This window comes from Octodon degus, unplaced genomic scaffold (assembly GCF_000260255.1).
Source record: "Octodon degus isolate 3935 unplaced genomic scaffold, OctDeg1.0 scaffold00001, whole genome shotgun sequence".
In the NCBI taxonomy this organism is placed as follows: domain Eukaryota; kingdom Metazoa; phylum Chordata; class Mammalia; order Rodentia; family Octodontidae; genus Octodon; species Octodon degus.
In genome coordinates, this window is record NW_004524577.1 from 6,177,120 (window position 1) to 6,184,112 (window position 6,993).

Below are 6,993 nucleotides of genomic sequence, written 5' to 3' on the forward strand. Positions count from 1 at the left end.
AACCTGGGCTAGGACTGGGTCTGGGGGTTCCCGGAACTTGGCAGAAATTCCTACTGGGCGGGCAGGGTGGGGGAGGTACTGTGGAGTGGTGGGGGCGGCCCGAGGGGGTGGGAGAGGGTCCGGCCCACACCGCGCCTGGGCTGGGACTGGTCCCGCTGGCGCAGGGTAGCAGGACGCTCTCCGCACACTCCCGGGATGTAGCTCCTATAGTCCCACCCCATGACTTTTCCCTTCAGCTCAGCCTGAAATCTCCCCTCCAGTGCTTCCCAATAATGCCAGCACATCATATCTCATCAGTGGTTTAATCCAGCAGATGAAATTGGTGCCCTCATAATCTGATCACTTCCCCCAAAGCCCATTTGTAACCGATCCTCCATCATACAAGTTTTGGGGACCATTTCAAATCCAAACCCAAGGCCCATTTTTTAGAGCGGCATTGTTTTCTCCCTAGTGAGTTCCAAACATTGCTTAGCTATTCTGGATGTGAGGCCTTGATTCCATATATAATTTGCAAATGTTTTCTCACAGGTGGTGCCAATCTCTCTTTCTAAAGAGTTATTTGTGTAAACATCAGCACAAGCATTTTTAGAACACTCTGATTACCCCAAGAAGAGCCCCTGTGCCCCTGAATCCCCAGTCACCATCTCTCCCCTTCTGCCCCTCAGGTCCAGGCACAGACAATCCTACTTTCAACCCTGTGGCTCTGCCCACTCTGGGCACTTCATGAAGCACAGCCATACAAAACGTGAAGCTTCCTTCTCAGCTTGCAAGATGGCGGGCAAAAAAACTGAGAAGCCAGACACTAAAGAGAAGAAACCCAAAGCCAAGAAGGCTGCTGCCAGTGGTACTGGTTCAAAGGGAAAGATGAAGGCCAAAAAAAGTCCAAGAAGGGGCAGCCCCACTGCAGCCGAAATCCTGTCCTGATAAGAGGAATTGGTAGATACTCCGATCTGCTATGTATTCCAGAAAGGCTTTGTACAAGAGAAAGTACACAGCTGCTAAATCAGAGGTTGAGAAGAAAAAGGAGAAAGTTCTTGCTACCATCACAAAACCAGTCGGTGGGGACAAGAATAAAGGTGCCCGGGTGGTTAAGCTTCGAACAATACCTAGATACTACCCGATTGAAGACGAGCCCTGAAAGCTCTTGCGTCACGGCAAGAAAGGCTTCAGTCAGCATGTGCGGACACTGCGAGTTGGCACCACTCCCAGCACCATCTTGATCACTCTCACAGAGGTGTCACCGAGGCAAGAGAGTGGCCTTCCTGAAGCAGTTGGCCAGTGACTTGCTACCTGTGACTGGGCCTCTTAGCCTTAATCATGTTACTCGACGAAGAACACACCAGAAATTTGTCATTGCCACCTCTACAAAAATTGATACCAGCAGGGCCAGCCAAATAGCTCAGCAGATTAAAGCACCTGCAAGCAGGCACAGGGGTCGGGGGTTTGATCCCCAGGCCTGCCCTGCTAACCCCACCACCAGGGCGCATTAAGACAGTGATTGAGACTGGGCATGGTGGCGCACGCCTGTAATCCCAGCTCTTGGGAGGCTGTAAACAGGCGGATCGGGCTGGTGAGATGGCTCAGTGGTCTAAAGCACCTACTTAGAACAAGCTAAACAAAGCAGAGGGACCGCGGTTCAATCCCCCAGCACCACATGCCAGCCAGCCCCGCCCCCTGGTGGGCTGAGCTGGCCACACACACACACACACACACACACACACAAATAAATAAATAAAATTAAAAAAAAATTAAGAAAAAAAACAGGCAGATCACTATGAGTCCGATCTAGTAGTCCGATCTAGTAGTGAGACCCTGACCACCTTGTAGATCCTTCCCTAAAATTTAAAAAAAAAAAAAAAAAATTGATAGCAGCAAAGTGAAAATCCCCAGACACCTCACTGATGCTTACCTCAAGAAGAAGCTGCAGAAACCCAGACACCAGGAGGGTAAGATCTTCGACACCGAGAAAGAGATATACCGGATTTCAGAGGCTGTAAGGTGGATCAGAAAGCAGTGGATTCACTGATTTAAAAAAAAAAAATCAAAGGTGTTCCTCAGCTCCATGGATCCACTCTTGGTCTGGCAAATAAATTTATTCTCATAAATTAGTGTTCTAAATGTCTACTAAGAACCTAATTAAATAACTGATATGTTTAAAAAAAATTCGAAACGTGGTGCCTGGCCTCTTTCACCAGGCACAGTGTTTTCAAGGTTCATCCACGTTGAACGTCTATCCCCACGTAATTTCTTTTCATTGCCCGATAATACCCTCCTATGGGTGTTAAGGTTTGGACCTCCAGGGCCCCCCAAAAGCTCGTGTGAACCACGCCCGAAAGTTGGTTGCTAGGGCTGCAGTGTTCAGAGAAGGGGCCTGTGGGAGGGGTCTGGCTTCACTACAGATGAGGTGGCCTCATCCATGTCAGATGCATAGCTCCACAGGTTCTGGGGACATGGAAACTCTAGGAATCGAAGATAGTTGGAGGAATAAAGGCACGGCCTGGAATGATATGCATTAAGGTTCGTGTCTAGGTGACCCCCAAAGCCTCACACAGTCATGGGGTGGCTTCTAGAGTTTGTGATTAATTCATGATCCAGTGCTGGGATTATGGGTGTGAGTGCTGCCGGGATTATAGGTGCCAGTGCTGCACCCACCCCGAATGCAACATAAGGAAAGGAGAGAGGCCACAGCCACTGCGCCTCCCTTCGCTCTCTGCTGCCCCCTGCCACGTGCCACTCTGCCTTGGCGCCAGCCGAGCGTGGACAGAAAGCTCCTCTAACTGTGAGCTAAATAAACCCTTCCATCCTTGATTTTGGGTGTTGAGAGAAAAGTGACTGAGACAGTCTGATTGGTCCTCCGCCCCCCCACACCCTCCTCACCACCAAGAGGGGAGCAGCCTCGCTATCACGCAACCAACAGGAAGCCCAAGTCATAATGGACCTTTCCTCCTCTAAGGTGATTGCCTCAAGGATTCCCATCAGCAGTGGGAAACTGCCTAACACAGGCCCCTCGTTGACGAACACCCGGGTCATTTCCACCTTTTGTCCATTATGAAAAATGCCGCTAAGTACGGAAATCTTCAAGTGGACCTGGGTGTACTTTTTTTTAAGTGTGTGTGGGGCGGGGGGATCTCCCTATGCAGCTCGGTAGTGATCCTCCTGATTTCTGCCTCCCTAATGCTGAAATTACAGGCATGTGCCACCACGCCCGGACTCCATCGCAGGCTCAGCGTGTCCGGGGGTAGGCCCAGCACGGCATTTGGTGCCAGGGATCGAACCCTGGCCCCTGCGCTTAGTCCGCTGAGCTATACTGCCAGCCCTCTGGGTGTACTTTCATTCCTCTTGGTTGCGCAGCAAGCAACAGAGTTGTGGGGTCACATGTAGCCATATGCTCAAAATCTGAGGACGGGCAGGGCTGCTTTCCAGAAGGGAAGTGATGTTTTACACTTCCCGCCCAGCGCCATTTGTACAGGAGCCCAACTTCCCTACGTCTCAATGCCTGAGCCATCTGCCTTTCTGCCTTTCTGCCTCTCTGTCCATGAAGCGGACACTGATGAAGTGGCATTGCACTGGGTCGCCACTGGGCTTTCCCGATAGCATCTCTGCATTGCTACTTGGTCACTTATATATCCTGTTTGAACTGACTATTCATATTCTTTGTCTATTTTTAAATTTTGTTATTCTTGAATTGGATTAGTTTATGTATTCTATACATGTACAGTCTCTCTGTTTTGTTTTGTTTTGTTTTTCTCTTTTCTTCTTGAGACAGGATCTCACTATGCAGTTGAGGCTGCCCTTGAGCTCACTTTGTAGCTCAGGCTGGTCTCAAACTCACAACAACCCTCCTGCCTCCATCTCCTCAGTGCTGCGATTATAGGTGTGCGCTACCACCCAGCAAGTCTGTTATCAAATATGTGATTTCCCAAAATGTCATCTCATTCTGTGACTTTTCTTGGTCGTGTCTTAGTATTAATCCACTTTATGTTACTATAAGGAAACACCTGAGGCTGAATAACATAAAGAGAAAGATTTGTTAGCTCGCTGTTCTGGAGGTTCTGAGGCAGGATGCTGGCTTCTGCTCAGGGTGAGTGAAGGACTTATGGTAAAGGTGTCACGGCAGGGAGAGACCATGTGGTGGGTCAGGAAACCAGAGTGAGGCCCAGGGAGATAGCTCAGTAGAATAAGCACTTGCCTGGCAAGCACAGGGTCCTGAGTTCAATCCCTGGTACCACACAGAAAAAAAGGAAACCAGAGTGAGGAGGGATTGCTGATAACAACACACTCTCATTCTAGAGAACCAATTCAGGGCCTGGGAAAACTACCAGAAACCCCACTCAGGCCAGGTCCCCCACGAGCAAAGGCCCGCCCACTGGGCCGTCACCTACACCAGGCTTCCCATGCATGAGCCTTTGGGACACAGACCACGTCCACACCTCAGGCACCCTTGAAATCTTTCCAGTGTTCCGATGTCTGGTTTATCCGTCCACTTCCCATTGCTTGTACTTTGCTGTCACAGCTAAGCAGCCTTTGTCTCGTCCAAGGTCAGGAAGATTTACATCCTCTTAGGTCCTTGATCTATTTTGAGAATGTTTTTGTGTAAGACACACGGTGAGGATCCAACTCCGTTCCCTGGCCTGTGGAGAGCCAGCTGCTGTGGCACCGTTTACTGAAAGCTTTTTTCATAGGAGTTGCCTTGGCACAGGTCAGACTTTATGATACTGGCTTCATCACAGTTATAAACTTCCCACCCCTCTACCCATTCACCAATCCATCTTAGTTCTTATTCATTTTTTAAAAGTTGCAGACGCCAGAACTCTTCTTCCTAACATTTCAGCACCTGTTCTGTTGTCTCAGTTGTCTCTCGTTGCTGGGACAACATAGCCGACACCCTAAATGGAGGGAGGAAAGGCTTACTTAGCTCAGTCTGGACGTTTCAGCCCATCCTTGGCTGGCTCCAAGGCAGAGCGGCACATGGCAGCGGGCAGCGGTTCACGGTGGAGAAAAACAGCAAAGAACATAGGGCAGGGCAGAGCAGCAGCAGCAGCAGCAGCAGCAGCAGCAGCAGCAGCAGCAGCAGCAGCGCAAAGGCAGGCCTCCCTCCCTCCTTGCCTTCAGGCTATCTGCCCCAGGGCGGGTATAGCACTCACACCCCTAATCCTAACAGCACTCACACCCCTAATCCCAGCAGCATTCACACCCATAATCCCAGCATCAGATCATGAATCAATCACACACTCCAGAACCCCACCCTGGTGATTACATGAGGCTTTGGGGGGATACCTAGGTACAAGCCATAACGTCTATTAACTGGAGTTCAACATTTATCTGCAATACAATTCTTTCTTATATGAAATTTACATACAATGAAAATGTGTTAATCTGAAAAGCACCACTTTACAGGCCTTGACCAAATGCACCCACCTATGCAATGCAAATTCCTAGCAAAATATAGACCACCACCACCGCCGTCGCCGCCCCTGAAAAATTCCCTTATGTGCATTTATTTTTATGTATTTATTTTTGACAAATGCATGTGCCCGTGTAACCACTACCTAAATCAAGATACAGAACATTTTCATTTCCTAAGAAAGTTTGCTTTTACTTCTTTGCAATCATTATTGACCCAGCCTGCCACCCGTACACCACCAGCAATTTCATGTCTATCACTTATTTTTTCCTGTTACAGAATTTCAAATAAGTAAAACCATATTGGTGACCAACTTCTTTTGCCCTGAACCCGCATTTTGAAAATAGAAAATGAAATGGACAGTTAGTTCTGGGACAAAATGTTTCTTTGTAGATCTTTCTTTCAGATAGATGTTAGATAGATACAGTGTGCATGTGTGTATACGTGTGTGTGTGAGAGAGAGAGAGAGCGAGAGAGACAGAGACAGAGAGAGATGGAGGGAAGACAGAAAGAAAGAGGGAGGGACAGAGCGAAGGGAAGAAGAGAGAGAAGTGGGTCCAAAAAAATGGGTTTTCTACTGTGAATTATTTGCAAAATGAATTAAACTTTTCATTCCAAATCCCTTCTATGCATGGTGCACTCAGCTGCCTGCCAGTCCCTCCTGGGTCAGAGCCTGTCTCTTCTCTGTCCTGTCACTTGCCTCCCTCCTCAGCTCAGGCCACTGTGCCTTGGGACAAGTTCCACCTGCAGACCTTCCCACTCCTGTTTCTTCTCTTGGGTCCTCTCCCCACCTTGTCCCCCTCACCCCCACACAAGGGACACCTTGTTCATCCCTTTGCTGTCTTCCTGGTTAGTCTTTCCTCCAAAAATCCCTGTTTCCATGTGTCAAACCCCAGAGCCAGTGTCACGTTGTACCTTCGTTACCCGGTGGCTTGCTCCTCCAGCTCACCAGAGGCTCTGGGATGACCTTCGCAGCCCCCAGGACCTGGGCTGCAGGGCACACGGAGTAGCCATGGGTACATGGTGAGCAAGTGACTGACTGGATGGCCCAGGGCTTTGGTGCTGGGGTCACGCACAGACTGCCCTGCTTCGCTCCTCAGGCCCTGCTCCCAGCTCCTTCCGCACTCTGTGCAGCGCTAGATTATTTCTCGCGCTGGTTTACAACCTCCTTCCATAGCACCGAGGCCCCTCCACCGCAGCCCTGGTGCTGTCGTCATGGTTATTTCCTCCCAGCCACACTGAGGGAAACAATTCTCCTCTGTGGTCATGAGGAGAACTTGTCTCCTTGTCTCCACTGATCTCTGACTCTGGGTCTTCCCCATCTTGCCAAAGTGACACTAATCCTACCTCTGTGGATGAGGGGGGAGGGGGAGGGGTGTGTGTACGTGTGTGCATGCACATACACATGAGCTACATTCTTATCATTTCAGAATAGTCTTGAAAACTCTAGATTCTGTGTTAGCAGCGTTGTCAGGTTCTCTTTTTGCACACAATCACATTTTTTGGGCAACCAGTGCATCGTACTGAAATGGACGCATGACAAGACAGACTTCTCACCTTAAAGCAAATGGGTTTTATTTTGTATTGTA